This window comes from Rattus norvegicus, chromosome 4, assembly GCF_036323735.1.
Source record: "Rattus norvegicus strain BN/NHsdMcwi chromosome 4, GRCr8, whole genome shotgun sequence".
Classification (NCBI taxonomy): Eukaryota; Metazoa; Chordata; class Mammalia; order Rodentia; family Muridae; genus Rattus; species Rattus norvegicus.
The window spans coordinates 10,200,171-10,217,926 of NC_086022.1; the positions used below are offsets into that span (position 1 = coordinate 10,200,171).

General features: G+C 48.6%; 1 protein-coding gene and 1 long non-coding RNA gene across 2 annotated transcripts in view; one reads left to right on the top strand and one right to left on the bottom strand.

The window, feature by feature from the left end:
* Window positions 1-17,756, top strand: part of Xrcc2 (X-ray repair cross complementing 2) — a 79,960-nt gene that overhangs the window by 43,041 nt on the left and 19,163 nt on the right. The window lies entirely within an intron of this gene.
* LOC120102207 (uncharacterized) lies at window positions 301-10,165 on the bottom strand. Its single transcript, XR_005503400.2, has 3 exons — window positions 9,953-10,165; window positions 9,251-9,517; window positions 301-1,225 (listed from the first exon to the last, which is right to left on the bottom strand). It is a non-coding gene; the product is annotated as an uncharacterized LOC120102207 (long non-coding RNA).

Genomic DNA, 17,756 nt, shown 5'->3' on the forward strand with positions numbered 1-17,756 from the left:
TGGGATTGCAGATGCTCTTGCCACCATCTTTGATGTGGGCTCTGGAGGCTAGAACTCAGGTCCCCACACTTGCACAGCAAGTGTTTTTATTCACTGAACTATCCCCTGCTGATCCCTCTTGTAATATTGTTTTCGTCAGTTCTTCAGTCTGGGGTAACTTGTCCTCATAGGGTAGGTTGAACATTTTTTTTTTTTTTTGGGTTTTTTTTTTTTTTTTCGGAGCTGGGGACCAAACCCAGGGCCTTGCGCTTCCTAGGTAAGCGCTCTACCACTGAGCTAAATCCCCAGCCCCTAGGTTGAACATTTTAAAACCTAAAACCCCATTCACTGCAAAGAAAACATGGCTTTTTGGTCATTGCTTTAATTCTTTTTGTATGTGCATGAGTGTTTTGCCTGCATGTGTGTCTATGCATATATGTGCCATCTTGGCCTGGTGAGAGAAGAGGTGGTCAGATCCCCTGGAACTGGAGTTAAGGATGGTTGTGAGCCGCCATGTGGATGCTCACAATAAAACTTTGGCCCTCTGCCGCAGCAAGTGTTCTTAACCACCAAACCATCAGTCTAGCCAGAAACCATGGCTTTTTAAGAAGACTCTGGGTTCATTAGATAAAACTACAAGACTTGAGACATCACTGGAATCAGTACTGAGCAAAACACAGTCCGGGAGCTGTGCTCCACCAAGGACAGTGAAAGGCTGGGAGCCATTTAGGAATCGGCTGTCCCTTCAGAGTCCCCTGAGTTACCCTGCCTCACTGCCGGAGCTCTGAGATGCTGGCTGGGATTTCTTATAAAGTGAAGTACTTTGTTTCTGAACTCCGAGGTTCTGGGTGTTAGAATTCATCCACATTAACTGCGTAAAACCGAAGCCTAAGAGCAGACATATCAAGTCTAACAGTTCTACTGGCTGGCCAGGACTCGTTACTAAGGAAATTGCCGGCGCTGCATTCCTCAACTACAAGCCCGGGCACTCCTGGGAAGGGAGAGCCTGGCAAGGCCTCACCTCCATCAAGCCCGAGGGTGTGTCTGTGGGGCAAGGGCATCCCTGGGTTGGTGGGCCCACTCTGTAAAGAAAAGTAGCAGAGCAAGCTGGAGAGCAAGCCAGTAAGCAGAGTCCCTTCGTGGTCTCCGCCTCCGTGGCCTCCGCCTCCGTGGTCTCCGCCTCCTTGGTCTCCGCCTCTAGCTCTCCTGGATAGTTGTCTGTCAGCTTGACACACGTTGGGGTCACCTGGGAAAAGGGAACCTCAGTGGAGAGAGTGCCTCCATCACATTGGCCCGTGAGCAAGTGTGTGTGGCATTTTCACGATTTCTGTGGAGGGTCCCCAGTGTGTGTGGGCCCACCCCTGGGCTGGTGGTCTTGGTTTGTGTATGAAAGCAGGCCGAGCAAGCCATGGAAAGGAAGCAGTCTTCCTCTAGGGCCTCTGTGGAGTATAAACTGTCTGCCCCCTAAACCCTTTCCTCCCCACGTTGCTTTGAGTCACTGTTTATCGCCACAGCACAAAAGCTGGAACATTTACCTTTCAGGTACTGGGCACCACTGTCGCTGTTCCACCAGACCTTGGGTACCAGCAGGGCAAATGAAAGAAGTTACACCCGATTTGTAGGAAATTAACAACGTTGGAAACAAATTCGAAGAGAAAGTGGCAGGGTGAAAAGAACAGTGCTGGTTTCTAGACTTGGCCGGTGGCTTGAAGAAGCAACTGACAAGAGGAAAGCTTACTGTGGCTCATGGTTAAAGGGTACCCAATCCACCACAATGAGGAAGGCATGGTGCAGGAGCCCATAAACCTCCTGGCCAGCACTTAGTCATCCACTCAGTGAGGCTCTACCTTCTAAAAGGTCTAGAGCGCGCGCACGCGCGCACACACACACACACACACACACACACACACACACACACGCACACACACGCACACACACGCACACACACGCACACACACGCACACATGCACACACAGTAGTACAGTAGTGCCACAGGCTGGAAGCAGGCATTTCAAACACACTGGTCCACGGGGGACCTTTCATATTCAAACCACAGCTAGAAGGAAGGAAGGAAGAGAGGGAGGGAGGGAGGGAGGAAGGAAGAGATTGAGTCACTGGCAAGTTTTTCTCCTGAAGGCTTCCTGAGATCGGTCGCTAATTCTTGGGTCTTGATGTTTCCACTCTTTTGCACATCCTTAGTCCAGCTGAGCCAGAAGGAAGAACTGTGGTAGGAACTCCTCTCAAGCACTTTCCAGACACAGCCAGGGAGTCCCGGAGGCCCCTGCAACACTTTTAAGGCACTACAAGTCCAAATTGGACAGTACTAACTTGGGGAAAATGCACATTAGAACATTTTAACAAAAATGCACACCTGTGCTTCTAGAATATAGGCTGGGACAGGAAGGTCAAGAGTTAAAGGCCAGCCTCAGCTCCACAAGCCCCTGTCTCAGAAGGGGGATGGGTATGGTACTATGGGGCCATCCTTCTCCAGGCCACACTCCAGCACTGAGGAGATGAGGTAAAAGGATTACTGCACATTCAGGGTCGAGCTGAGCTATAGCAAGACTCTGTATAAAGGAACAGGAGAGATGGCTCAGCAGTTAAGAGCACTGACTGCTCTTGCAGAAGACCCAGGTCATTTCCAGACCCATGTGCAGCTCACAACTGTCTGTCACTCCAGTCCCAGGGTATCCGATGCTCTCTTTTGGCCTCTGCACAGATACATCTGGAGACACAACACCAAATACACACATAAAATATACACATAAAATGTTAAATGAAGGGGCTAGGTGAGAAAGTTCACTGTGGCTAGCTTCTTTATTGAAACCATAGTCCAGTGATGAAAGGGGAGCCTTGAGAGTGCTTCACAGTTTGGTTTCCTGCGAGGCTGGCAGAGTGGGTGCAGTTGGAATCGGGCCCTGTATCAGAGCCTAGTTAACTGGTGCATGAATCCTCCACACACACTCTCAGGAGGCAGCCTCTCTGCCTGCCCAGGCTTTCCCTAATGGGTTTCCATTTCTATCGATTGGGGACTTAGATGCTGGCTAGCAATTAGTCCTAATCAGGCAGCAGGATTTTCCTAGGGGGCTGCCAGCTAGCCTAATTGCTGGCAGCTGCGGGAAGGCTGCCACCAGGGATAGGATGTTAACCCCCAGCCTCCCGGGTTCCACCTAGACTTGACCTAACAGAATTCCTACAAGGTAGGGAACGCTTCACAGAAAACCAAAGCAGGATTAGAGAAAGTTACACAACAGACCGAGATTCTTAAAACTTCAAATAACTACAATAGTTACAATGAGTTATCTCATTCTCTATGTTCTGTTCCTCCCATCTCCTGTCTTTTCTTAATCCTGTGTGTGTGTGTGTGTGTGTGTGTGTGAGAGAGAGAGAGAGAGAGAGACAGACAGACAGACAGACAGACAGACAGACAGACAGAGACAGAGAGAGAGGAGGTGTGTGTGTGTGTGAGAGAGAGAGACAGAGACAGAGAGACAGACAGAGACAGAGACAGAGAGAGGAGGAATGTGTGTGTAAGTGAGAGAGAGAGAGGAGGTGTGTGTGTGAGAGAGAGAGATAGAGGAGGTGTGTGTGTGAGAGAGAGAGAGATAGAGAGACAGAGAGAGAGAGGAGGCATGTGTGTGTGTGAGTGAGAGAGAGAGGAGGCATGTGTGTGTGTGAGGGGGGAGGCATGTGTGTTTGTATGGGTGCTGTGCAGGTACAAGCCATGTCTTTTGTCCGACCCTCTCCATCTTCTTTTTTTCTTTTTTGAGACAGGGTCTCCTAATGAGCCTGAAGCAGGCTGGCCAGTGAGTCCCTGCCATGCCTGTTTCTGCCTGTGTGCTAGGGTTACAGCACTTACTTCTAGGCCTCGTTGTTCAGGTTTTGTTTTATTTTTGATTTTTGAGACAGGGTTTCTCTGTGTAACTCTGGCTGTCCTGGAACTCACTCTGTAGACCAGACTGTCCTGTGAACTCACAGAGATCCCCCTGCCTCTGCCTCCCAAGTGCTGGGATTATAGGTGTGTGCTACCACTGCCTGGCTAGGTTTTGGTTTGTTGTTTTGTTTGTTGGTTGGTTTGTTTGTTTGTTTGTGACAAGGTCTCTCACTGTGTCCCTGGCTGGCCTGGAACTATGTAGGCCTTGAACTCACAGAGATCCCCCTGCCTCTGCCTCCACAGCACTGGGTTAAAAGAGTTCACCACCAAACCCAGCCCCATGCCTGGCTTTATATGAATGTTGGGGATCTGAACTCAGGTCCTCAATCTTAGGTACTGAGCTGTTTACTCAGCCCTGTCTCCCCCACCCAGAGCCGAAGAGTGAACCCAGGACCTTGTAAATACTGGACCACCACTCCAACATATCTGTTGTAGTTTTGTGGTTTTGTTGTTTTAGTGAAACATTTTTACGTCTCCCGTGTAGTGTGTGTGTTTGTGAGTGTGTGGGAACACATGTGAAGGCCTCAAGCTAACATCCAGTTTCCCTCAGTTTCTCTTCATGTAACTGGTGGGGGCAGCGTCTCGCTTGAACCCTGAACTCAATGGCATACCTACTCTACCAGCCGGCTCGCTCCTAGGACCCCATTTCCATCTTCTGAGTGATGGAGGCACAGGCAGGCTGCCGTGCCAACCTGGCATTTATGTGGGTTCTGGGGAATTGAACACCAGTGGTCACACAGACTTGGCAAGTACTTGCCTGATGAGCCTTACAGATCTCCAGCATATATGTTTTTATTTATTTGGCATGTGTGAGGGCTGTACATGCCACAGCACATGTGTGGTGTGTGTGGTGAGATGGAGATCAGAAAACAACCTCTCCTACCTCAGACCCATCTCACACACCTCTGCCTTGAAAATGTTCAAGTAAATCCCAGACAGTACTATTTTACTAGACCTTTTCAGTGCATATGGTTCAATGGTTTTGAAAGTGTAACCACAGTGCCTACATTACACTCGTTTTTGTTGGTTTGAATCAGGATCTAACCAAGCTCCTGCTGGTTTTAGTCTGTGTGACAAGGTGGTCGTTCTGTGGAAGTCTGGCCTCATGGTCTTCCTTTGTGTCTTTCTCCATCCCCATTCTGTGTAAAACGAACTGTCACCACACAGAAGGGCCTGACTCTGGGCGACTTGTTAAAAAACACTGACTTTGACAAAGACCCCTAGCTGTGTCACTTCATGGAGATGGCATTACAGGAAAGCACATACAAAAGGAAGTGATCCTACGGCCAGACAGAAAGCTACTGTGAAGAAGGGCCGGGCCAGTCTTGCTCTTCCTAGGACAACTCTCATAAGAACTATTAATCTGCTCTTACGTTACAGATTGCAAGGGACCTACTTAATCATTCCAGGGACAACCTCCCAACACCCTGAAAGCATCCCACTGGGCCCCACCTCTTAAAAGGTCCCACCCTCTCCCAATTCCCCACGCTGAGGACCAAGTTCCCCAAACTTGAACTCTTCGGAGACAAAATGAAATCACAGCCCCTTCCTCCCCTAAGGCTCACACTCAACTCATCGAACAACCAGCATTCGGTGGTCACCAAGTTCCAACTCATTCCACATCACTCAAATCCCAAGTTCAAAGTGTCCTCTGAGCACCAAAATAGATTCTTCCCACCTGAACTCCCCACAAAACTGAAACCAAGTTCTCTTCCTCCACAGTGCAGTGGGACTGAGATAGGACAGGCATTCTTGACGCAGAGAGAAAAGTAAAGCAGACAGAAGTAGTCAGTCCTAAGACTCAACCCCAGCAGGACAGACCTGGGGCATTCGAGGTTGTGTGTGTGAGTGTGTATATGTTGTATATGCACATGTATTTGTGTGTATGTGTATTTTGTATGTATGTGTACTCTCTGGTTTCTATAAAGCCACTGGGATTCATTCATGGAAGTCTCTCACTGATAACTTTAATCCAGCCACCACCCTTGAGCCTATCTTCCCAGTGGCCTTCAGTGGCTTCCACCACCAGTCTTGGAGGCAGTAAACAAAGCAGCCACAGCAGGGGACAGTCTGAAGCTCCTCTCCAGAACCTGCTGAGGCTCTGTTCTGGGAGCCATTGCTCCTGTGCTGCGAGCTGCTTTGACCTCTTTGGAGGCACAAAATGTCTCAGGGCCCGACTTCGTGATGTTAGCACTGATCCTGGTGTGTCTGCTCTGTCCCCTCTGGCATTTCCCCACGTGGTTTGAGCAGCTAACAATAGTCATGGCGAGAGTGCTTGCTTTGCTTGGAGCTGTGGTATCTGGTTCTGGTTCATTGGCCATGATTCTCCTGTAAATAATTATCTACACTTCGTGTTTGGAAAGGCAAAATAAATGCCCCCCCTTTCTGTTCTATTAGATCAATGGAGCAATTCCCTAAGAACCTCTGAACATAACCATGATTACTGGGCATGGTACAGGCAATCCCCGCACTCAGGAAACTGAGACAGGAGGATCCCAGGTTTGAGGCCTTAAAGCACTGTGGGCCAGCCTCAGCTATACAGTGGGACCCTGTCTCAAAAAACAAACAAACAGGGGCTGGGGATTTAGCTCAGTGGTAGAGCGCTTACCTAGGAAGCGCAAGGCCCTGGGTTCGGTCCCCAGCTCCAAAAACAAACAAACAAACAAACAAACAAACAAGCAAGCCAGGAGCTGCACACTTTTAATCCCAGCACTCAGGAGGCAGAAGTAGGTGGAGCTCTGAGTTTTAGGCCAGCCTGATGTACCAAGTGAATTTTAGGACAGCCTGGGCCACATACATAGTAAGACCCTGTTTAATAGAAACCAAACCAAACTAACTAACTAACTAACTAACTAACTAACTAAACAAGTGTCCACAGCCCCACACCAAGCCCTGTGAGATGTGTCTGGAATGAGTGGCTCCAAAGAGCTGCTTCTCTGAAGCTGAATGGTCGGGGCTGGAGAGGTCCTGCACCTTCAGTGTGGACCTCTCCTCCCTGCCACTTTCCCTTGTTACCCACCCTAGTGATCTTTGAAGGTCTGGAGCCTGGGTGATAGTTTTACAAAGAGCCTTGGTCACTTGGCCCTGCTAGGGTGACTGCAGTTCCTTGGTGTTACAGCACATTCTCAACCCCACGGTAGCTTAAAGAGACTGTGACTCTTGTTCTTCTAGGACACCCCCGCCCTGGGATCTCAAGTCCCTCATTACAGCAATCACTCATGTATGTCTTCCTGTATACTTAATGTATTATGTTCCTTTATTTATGTGAGAGGAGGGGCACAAAACACGCAGTACACGTGGACAGCTTTTAGGGGTTACTTCTCACCTTCCGCCATGTGGGACTGGGGATTGAACTTGGGACGCCAGGCTTAGAGGCAAGCACCTCCCACCTTACAGCCCTGCTCCTGGATATTTTAAATCATCTCTAGAATACATAAAATGATTAACAGAATATAAACACTACATAAATAATTTTGTTTGTTTGCCTGCCTCTGCCTCCTGAGTGCTGGGCTTAAACACACGTGCCGCCACCACCCAGCTAAGTAAATTTTTTAACTTTTATTCTTCTCTTATATATCACATCCTAACTTCAGTTTCCACTCCTTCTGCTCCTCCCAGCCCCTCTCCTCTTCCCTAAGATCAACTCCTCTACCCTTCAAAAACAAGCAAACAGGAAGAGCAGGCTTCCCAGAGATAACCACTCATTCCATCCATATTATTACAAGATTCATTACGACTGGCACTGACCCCCACAGCCTGCAAGGCTGGACATGGTGATTCACAGTAGGAGGCAAATTGCAGCAAGCTATAGCCAACATCAGATTAAATGGAAAGAAACTCAAAGTGATCCCGCTAAAATCAGGAACAGACAGGCTGCCCACGCTCTCTGTGTCTAGTCAATACTTGAGGTCCTAGCTACAGCAATAATACAACCAAAGGAGAGCATGGACTACAGATTGGAAAGGAAGAAGGCAATGTAGCATTATTTGCAGATGATGTGATATGAGATGATCACATAAGTGATCCCAAAAATACCTCCTGAGGACTCCTACAGCTGATAAACACCTTTAGTGAAGGGTTTGGATACAAGAAAATCAGTAGCCCTCCTAGACACAAATGACAAATGGCAGAAAAGGATTATCAGGAAAAAAGCACCTCTCACAATAGCCTCAAATATTTTGGGGTAACTAACTTTAACCAAGCAACTGAAGAACTTGTACAATAAAAACTTCAAGTCTCTGAAAAAAGAAGTTGAAGATCTCAGAAGATGGAAAGACCTCCAATGCTCATGTATCAGTAGGATTAGCACAGTAAAAATTGCCATCCTATCAAAGGCAGTCTACAGATTCAAAGAACACAATTCTTTACAAACTATGAAAGGACAATGCTCAACTTTATGTGGAAAACACATAAGTAGTTGCTATGCTGCCTTGTTTAGGGAAAATAAGAAGAGGGCAGTCTATACATAAAAGCACAGGTTTCTTGTTCTGGGTTGACTTTTTTTTTTTTTTTGCTTGGTTGGCGTTTGCTCCTGGCTAGCTGGTCTGGAACTCACTATGCAGATCAGACAACCTCAGCATGGATCCTCCTGCCTCTGCCTTCCTCGTAGCTGAATTACAGGCTGAGCTCATTCTCTGAGCATTTAGGATCCAAGGCTGGGGTTTGTGGGTATAGTAGTTGCCTGCAGACACAGACCCTCTTTGGTGAGCTTCCCGTCTCAAGGGCACAAGGCTGTCTTTGTCTCTGAAATGAGCTTTCTCCACTCACTTCTGCCAATGGCCCCCATTGCTTCCCTGCTCCTGCCTTACCTCTGAGACTCCTATGAAAATATTATGGGAGAAGAAAGAACACTTTTAGTTAGTTAGTTAGTTAGTTAGTTAGTTAGTTAGTTAGTTAGTTTTTAAAGCAAGGTCTCAAGTAGCCCAGGGTAGCCAGCAGGTCGTTATATAGTCAACATTAACCTTGAACTTTTTTAAAAATGATTTATTTATTTTATATGCATTGGTGTTTTATGTGTATGTCTGTGTGTGAGAGGGTGTTAGAACTCCGGGTGCTAACGTTAGAGACAATTCTGAGCTGCTCTGTGGCTGCTGGGAGTTGGAATCCAGTGCTCTAGAAGAACACCCAGTGCTCTTAACCACTGAGCCATCTCTCCAGCCTCACATCCTGTTTTTCAAGAGCTGGGCTTACACGTGTGTCATCATACCTAGTTTATATTATCTATCTCGTGTATGGAGTCTGAATGTTTTCCACATGCACGTGGTGCCTGAGTCTCCTCTGCAAGAGCAACAAGTGCTCTTAACCACTGAGCCACACCTTGGCCTCGTGTTTGTTTACCTTTGTGACAAGTTTTCCTGTAGCCCAGGCTGGTCTCAAGTCCATTGTGTAGGGAAGGGTGCCCTTGATCTTCTTGCCTCCACAGCCCAAATCGTGGGATTAGAAAGAAGCATGCACCTGAATCCTCCAAGACGCCGAGCACACAGTAAGTCTTCAAGTTTCCATCTGCGCCAGACCTAGGTGTTGACTAGTGTTTTCTGTTCCCCATCAGTCTCCTCGCGTGGGACTCTCGATCCCACCCCAGAGATGCATTATCCCACAGCTAATCTGTAACGACAGAATGAAATAAAGGCCAGTAATTGACTGTTCTACCTGTGCCTCTAGGGCCAGGCCACTTCATTATAGCACTGGGGGGAGGGGGGGGCCGAGGGAGCCAGCTAACGGTCCAGACCTCTTAGATGCACCCGCAAGGGCCCCACACCCACCCATGTGGAGCTTTTGGGCAGCCAAGCAACTAGGGAAGTGTTTCCCCCGAGTCCCTCACGTTTCCGGGGCAGCGGTCCATTTACTTCCCATCTTTTTTTTTTTTTTTTTTTTTTTTTGGTTCTTTTTTTTCGGAGCTGGGGACCGAACCCAGGGCCTTGCGCTTCCTAGGTAAGCGCTCTACCACTGAGCTAAGTCCCCAGCCCCATACTTCCCATCTTTTTAAACAACGTGCCTAAGGAATTCCTTAGATGAGAACCAGGAAAGACAGTGGCTCACCTTCGCTGTCAGCCTTGAGTGGGTTTGGAGTCCTGTAGGAGGCACAATTCTGGGAGAGTGAGTGTTTCCAGAGAGGGTTAATAAAGAAGACCCACCTCCAAAGTGTGTGTGCTGCTGGGCTGGGGTCTCAGGCTAAACACAAAAAAGCAGAAGTTTTTGCCCCTCCTGCCTACCGAAGCCATGTGACCTGCTGCCTCACTCTGGGGCAGCAGCTGGAGGCCACTATTCCCTTTGTCCTGTCCACCACAGGGGGCTGTATCCCGTGACCATGAGACAAAATAAGCCCTCCCTCCGCTGGGCTGCTCCTTCTCTGGTATCTGATCTCCAGGAAGAGCTGGAAGGAATGTGGCATCCTGCACAGCCAGGCTGTTGTGGACCCTGGCTGTCTTAGCAGTGGGACTGCAGACTGACTGGCCGCACTGAGCTCCCAGCCCAGGCTTTGTCTGTGATACTGCATTGAGTCATCCTCTCATTCTTCGTGAGTGAGTCGGCTTGCTAAGCATGTTCTCTGACCATCAGCAGGACCCTCAGAGTTAAGAGCCCATCCAGATTAGTATAGGAAGAAAGGGAACCCATTTGCTGAGAAAGCTCTGACCACGCTGAGCTCCACTCAGGGACTGAGCAAAGCTTGGGCACTTTTCCTTACTGCTGTTCCCACCTGCTTACCTCCGAGACTATAGCACAAGTTTGCTTTTGTTTTTTTCCATGTAGGGTCTCTGCACATGCTCAGAAACATGGGCCGAAACTTGATATTCGAGTCCTCAGACATTCTTAGTCCTAAAGGAAGTTCCAGTTTCAGACCCCACACAGACTCCTGTTAGCTGGGTTGGCTCACGGGAAGGGCTGGACCCAGGGACCCCAGTGTTGAGCAGCCCACTTACTGCTCAGAACTAATAGCAGCCCTTTTGGGCTAATGGAGTCATTCCAAGCACCCTAGTTGATAATCAACTGCTGGAAGATAATCTATGTAAGATGTTAATCTTCCTCTGCCCAGAACTCAGGAGATAGAAGAGGGGGTTCAGGCTGCTAGTCTGGGGATAAGTAGCAAATTCGGAGCCATCCTGAGCTGTGTGACACCCCATCTGAAATAAACAAATAAAAACTATTTAGCATAAACATTTGGCACATGCTTGTGAGGTCATTTGACCTCATTCCCAGCAGCTGTGAGCTTCTGCCTCTCCAGAAAGGTCTGCTAACCTGACCCAGGACTGGGCTGCCCCTGCATCTGCAGCAAACAGGCGAGAAGGCTAGACTGATTCCATGGCAGGCTTCAAATGAACAGTTAAGGAGACTAGGCCTAAAGATCCAGGCTTTAGGCAGCTAGTCGGACACTGCCTGCCCCACCTCCTGGCTTGAAACAAGGACAGGGGGTCAGCGGTTTCTAGCTAGCCCCCACGCCCAGTAATAGAATGTTCTTAGAGATAGAGTAAGACAAAACCCACCTACCCCAGGATTCCCCCAAGGTGCTTTAAATTGGGGCTGCAAGCTCACTTTAGGGTCTCTATCTCTTGGTAGCAGGAGACCCCCAACGTGCTGGACTTCTGCAGAATAAAACACTCTGTGTTTACATACTGTGTGAGTCTGGTGGGTGTGGTTCTTCCTCGAATCTGGACCCTTACAGCAGGAGCTGGTCCGGCTTCTGGCATCTTCACCTTTGCCCCTGTCCTTCACTGTCCTGAGGTCATTTCTTCATTTCTGTACCCTCCAGTCTGACAGTTCCCTTCGTTCTGTCTTTCTACCAACTGCATTGATTCGGGTTTGATTTTTGGAATTGCACTAAAAGACATCAGTTAAATATGAGGAGACCAAGGTGGGAGCCAGTGCATTTCTAGAGGCTAAGTGCATTTCTCCAGTGCATTTCTAGAGGCTAAGTGCATTTCTCCAGCCAGTGCATTTCTAGAGGCTAAGTGCATTTCTCCAGCGTCATCCTGATGAGCGCTTAAAGGCTCAGTCCACGATGTTGCTCATTCCCACCCTGGCCTCGCCCATCTCTGCTCCTGGAAGGTCTGCCGCCTCCTCCCTCCTCCGGGTCACTGCACAGCGGCCCACGTTTGGAGTTCACAGGAGAGCATCTTCTCCATCTTAGCAAGGGATAGGCATTTACACAACGATGGCATAAAAGTAGCCTCGAAACTCTCCAGTCACTCAGCTAGTACTGACCTTGGGGCCAAGTTAATAAGGCCAGGTACTGTGTTCAGTCACAGGAGCCCTCAGCAAGTGGACATGGAGGCAGTGCGCACAGGTGAGATACGTAATTAAATAGTTATATAACATGAGACTAGCAAATGCCAGGAGGAGGTGGGAGGCGAGGGTGGAGCCGCGGCAGTGGGGCAGGCGACTCTGGGGACCGTATAAAGCGCAGTGCCCGGAAGAGGAAGTCACGCAAGTACCCAAGGAAAGCACAGCCAGATGTAGTGGCTCACACCACTCAGGAGGCTGAGACAGGAGGATTGACAGAACGTGGGGGTGGGGGGGGTGTGCTAAAGCGATGGCCCAACAGCAGCAGTTAAGAGCAGTTGCTGGTCTGGCCGGGAGCCCAAGTTCACTTCCCGGCATTCATACCTGTAACTCCAGCAGATCTGATCCCTCTTTAGACTTCCAAGGGCACCTGCACACATGTTCACACACAGGAGAAAGCCAGGTATGGTCATGCATGCCCTTTATTCCAGCACTGAGGAGATCAAAGCAGGCAGACCTCTGAGTTTGAGGGTACAATGTTCTACAGAGTGAGTTTCCAGAACAGCCAGGACTATACAATGAAAAAAAGAAAGGAAGGAAGTAGGGAGGGAGGGACGGAGGGATAGTGGGGAAGCGGGCATGGTAGCACACACCTTTAGTCCCAGGACTTGGGATGCAGAGGCAGATGTCTGTGAGTTCAAGGCCAGCCTGGTCTACATAGCAAGTTCCAGGACAGCCAGGAGTCAACAGGAAAAAAAAAAAAAAAAAAATCCAGGAACCAAGGAACTGTGAAAGGGCTCAGCAGGTAACAGTGCAGCCCCAAGAGCCCATGGCGGGGCGAGAACCACAGACTGGCTCATGCACGCCTCCTCCTGTGTTCATATCACACACTTAGTAAGGAATGAGAAATAAAAACGTAAAAGGGAAATTACCAGGAAGTATACGGATGGCTTAAGCAATCTTTTTAAAATAGTGGTTCAGAGTACTTACTGTGCAACCATAAAGACCAGAGATTCAGATCCCAGCTCTGAGTAGAGCTAGGTCTTTCCCGCTCCCAGACTGCCCAAGGAAAGGCTAGCCCCAGGCTCGGGGGGAGGCCCTACCTCGAGTTAGCAGAGAATGGTAGAGGAGGACACTCAACATTCTCTTCTTGCCTCTGTGCAAGCGTGCAGACACATGCACCTACATACACCTGCAATCACCATACACTGGTGTGCACACACACACACAATCACCATACACTGGTGTGTGCACACACACACACACAATCACCATACACTGGTGCGCACACACACCCACACTTTTTTAAAGAATCTCTCAGCCAAATTGAAGATCCAGAAATGCAAATTAAATTGATAGGAAGTGCCATTTTGGGGGGGGTGCAAGGCAAGATATTCACACCTATAATCTCAGTGTGTGGAAAGCTGAAGCAGGAGAATTGCTACAAATTTAAAGCTAGCCTGGATTACACGGGGAATTCTAAGATAACCTGGACTTCAGAGTAGGACTCTGTCTCAACAGCAAAATTATTAAATTATTATTCATGGTCTGGGAAGATGGCTAAGTTCAAATCCCAACCAGTACATGACTCCTAGGCTTGTAAACTCAGTACCTAGTGGTCAGAGACAAGAAAATAGTTGGCCAGGCAGCACAACCGAAACGTCGTGCTTCAGAGCCAGTGAAAGGCCCTGTCTCAAACACATGGTTGAGCATGATGTTCAGTGTGAGCCTCTGGTTTCCACATACACCATCACAGGTGTATATGCATGCAGGCATACAACACACATGTGCACATACCACACAGACACATACACACAGAGCCATATACACCACACAAATAAACAACTTGCTGGGCCATTGAGGCAGCTCGGTGGGTGACAGCCCTCACTGCCAAGCTGATGGCCTGAGTTCAATTCCCAGAATCACGTGACAGAAAAAGGGAACAGACTCCCACAACTTGTCCTCTGATCTCTGTATATGGGCCATGACATATACACCCCACTACATACACACCAAATTCTTTCTTTAAGAGAGCTCTCACGTCTAGCTAAGGATGGAAGGGATAATAGACAGACGTGAATGTCCACAGTGGTATTCGGGCACAAACTATACCAAGAGCCTCGCAGCCATTTCTGTCCCTTTGAGTGATTTACTTCTTGTCACAGTGGGTTCTTCTAAGCCACTAATCCAAAACAGGAACGTAACGGAAAGGGGAGATGATGCCGCAAGGTCTGTGTGCCAGGGCCGCATCATCAGAGAAGCCAGAAGAGGGCTGCCCCTCAACCTAAGGACAGTGAGCTTCCTTCTGCATGTGGCCAACTCTTGTGAATCTGTTACAGGGTTTTCAAGGTGTGTCAGGCAGAGAACATGGGGCCCCCACTGGTCGGGGTGTTCAGAAGGTTGGAGGAATTCAGCAATCCTCAAGCCATTCAGATCTCCCCATGTGGCCTCATTCCAGGTCACAAGATTCTTGTCTCCATATCACAGTCCTAAGGCAGTGCTTGGCCAGGAGTCAAAGCTGCAGAGACCCGCAACTGTGAGCTGGACTCGTAGTCACACCTAGAGTAGGCAGTACAGGCTATGATGACCCACACCTGCAATCCAGAACATTGGAGGTAGAGGCTAGAAGATCACGATTTCAAAACTGGCCTTGACTATACAGAATGTTCATGTTACAGTAAACCCTGCCTCAAGAGAGAGAGACAGAGACAGAGAGAGGCAGAGAGACAGACAGAGACAGAGACAGACAGATCTCCGAGTTCAACCTGGTCTACAGAGTTAGTTTCAGGACAGCCAGGGCTACACAGAGAAACCCTGTCTGAAAACAACTCCCCTTCTCCCCTCTGCAAAAAACAAAAAACAAGCAGACAAAAACAAACAAAACCCCCAAACTCCCTGGTGCCTTAAAAATTCTGTGACTTCCCTGCCCCGCCCATGTGTTTAAAAGTGAGTCTGAGCTTCTTATTCCTGTTCTATCCTATGGGTATAGCTCTTCCGTGTATCCTTCACTGGGTCTGGGTTTCTGTGTGTGTATGTGTGTGTGTGCTTGTGTGCATGTGTGTGTATGTGCTTGTGTGCATGTGAGTGTGTGTGTGTGCTTGTGTGCATGTGTGTATGTGCTTGTGTGCATGTGTGTGTGTGAGTGTGTGTGTGCTTGTGTGCATGTGTGTTTGTGTGTGCTTGTGTGCATGTGTGTGAGTGTGCGTGTCTGTGTGCATGTGTGTGTATGTGCTTGTGTGCATGTGTGTGTGTGAGTGTGTGTGTGCTTGTGTGCATGTGTGTTTGTGTGTGCTTGTGTGCATGTGTGTGAGTGTGCGTGTGTGTGCATGTGTGTATGTGCTTGTATGCATGTGTGTGAGTGTGCATGTGTGTGTGTGTGTGTGTGTGTGTGTGTGTGTGTGTGTGTGTGTAACCTGCATGGCACAGTGTCTATGTGGAAGTCAGTGGACCACTTACAGAGGTCAGTCCTCTGCTGTGTGGAATGCAGAGGTTTAGCTCAGATAATGTGGCTGGATAAGAACTCTTAGAGACTGGGCCATCTCACCAGCCCCATTTTTTCAATGTGTGCGTATGTGTGTGTGCATGTGTGGAGCCTAGAAGCAGACATGAGGTGTCCTCTTCCATCACTCTCTACCTGTCCTTTGAGGACTTGGGTTTCCTCAAGCTAAGCTAGACAGCCACATCCCCAGCAGCCTTTAACGCCATTGGCTAGATGGTTGGCATCGATACTGGGATCCAAACCCTGGTCCTCATAACTGTTTGTCCTAGCAAACACTCCTAACCAATGAGCCCATGGCTCCCTTTTGGAGCTTGTGGTCCAGGAGCACCAGCAGTTACTTGATAGGAATGCTGGGAAAAGCACGTGCAGAATCATGAGGCAGTGGGCCAGCCCAGGAAGCACTCAGCTTGCAGCTTCGGTGAATGGAGAGTACAGCAGAAGTCCAGTGACCTGAAAGGAGGACCAACCAGCAGCATCTCGGCAGAGGCCTCAGCAGAGCTGTGGCTGTGGTTGCACACCCATCACTGAAGTGCATCAGCCACTGGTAAGGGATAAGGCAGCAGCAACTGGTGCATCTGCAGAGCCACCGAGCAGGCCACAGGAGAGCATTCCCTTGAAAGAGCAGAAAAACAAACCTTTCCCTACCAGTCAAGGCAGCCATACCCTAAAATGGCCCCGAGCTATTTCAGGCCGCTTACGCACTACCAGTGACATGAATGTTAATATTTTATGGCTTGAACTTGTACTTCTCAAAGTTCTAATTAATCTCACTAGATAAAAGCTGGCATTCACGCTGGTACAAATGAGGGCCACAGCCTTCTCTCCGCGTCTGGGTGCCAGCTCATCTGGGATCCTGCCACAGTCTACCCTACATGTCTCGGCTCCATAAAGGGACCAATAATTAGCATTTGGAAGCTAAACCACACTTCCCCACTGGTTGCCATTTGCTCATTGCTAATTAATTAATTAATTGATTAGCAGTTCCTCCAGCAATGGCTAACAAAGACTATTCAAAGTGTTTTCCCTCAACACACCCTACCCTAGCAAAAGTAACAGCATCGCACCCTTAGGGACATGCATGTATCTTAGACATCATTTCAGTAGCTTGCTTAGTTTATCCCACACAGAAAATGTATACACACGGATGGCTGCATCGGTTGACTGATTCATAGACAATATGAAATGCATCATATACCAATAACCTTCTTCCATAATGCAGTATTTCTTAAACACTGGATTAAAAGAGAATATACTACCTTTAAATCTGAAGAAGTAGCCATGAAGATTAATAGAATGTATATGTGATCTCAGCCATTAATAGAACAGACTGTGGGCTGGCAAGAGGGCTCAGCAGGAAAGGGCACTTGCTGCCAAGCCTGGCCATCTGAGTTCAGTTCCTGGAGCACATGGAGAAGTAGAGGATGGATTCCTGCAGATTGTCCCCCAACCTCCCCACATGCTCTAAGGCACATGTTCCCTCCCCACACAACTCAATATGATTAAAAAAAAAAAAAAAACAAAAAAAACCAGACTGTAACGTAAATCCAGTCTTTGATTTCAGTAGAAAAAGGTGATTCTATAGCCCTGTACCCACACATCCCCGTTTGTCCACTGAACAGTCACTTGCCATACCACAGAATGCACTCATGACAACCCTTCAGCCAGCAGAGAGCCAGCCCCACTCCCAGAAACTGAGGGAACCTGGAGTGTGGACCTGCGTGAGACGCCGTGAGAGCCCAGATGGTGTAAGAGTGCAGGTGGAGGACTGTGCCCCACCTGGCCTGGGACAGCATGACTTCCGGGAACGTGAGCCTCAGGCTTTGTGGAAACAGGTTCTCTAGCTCAGGCTGACCCCAAACTCCCTGTGCAGCCAAAATGACTTCAGCTGTACACTCCATCTCTGTCTCCTGAATGAGGGAGCCACTGTCCTCTGCCAACAGCACTGTGTCTCCAGCCTCCCTGTGACTCTAAAACCCTCTCCAAGTAGCACAGGGCAATATGACAATGGTCCACTCACCTGTCTCTGCCTTTGAGAGCAAGCCAAAGACACTTTGTCCACTTCACAGTCCCGGCATAGAGCACATTCTCACTTCAAGCTGGTAATCTTCAGATGATGACTCTCTCTTT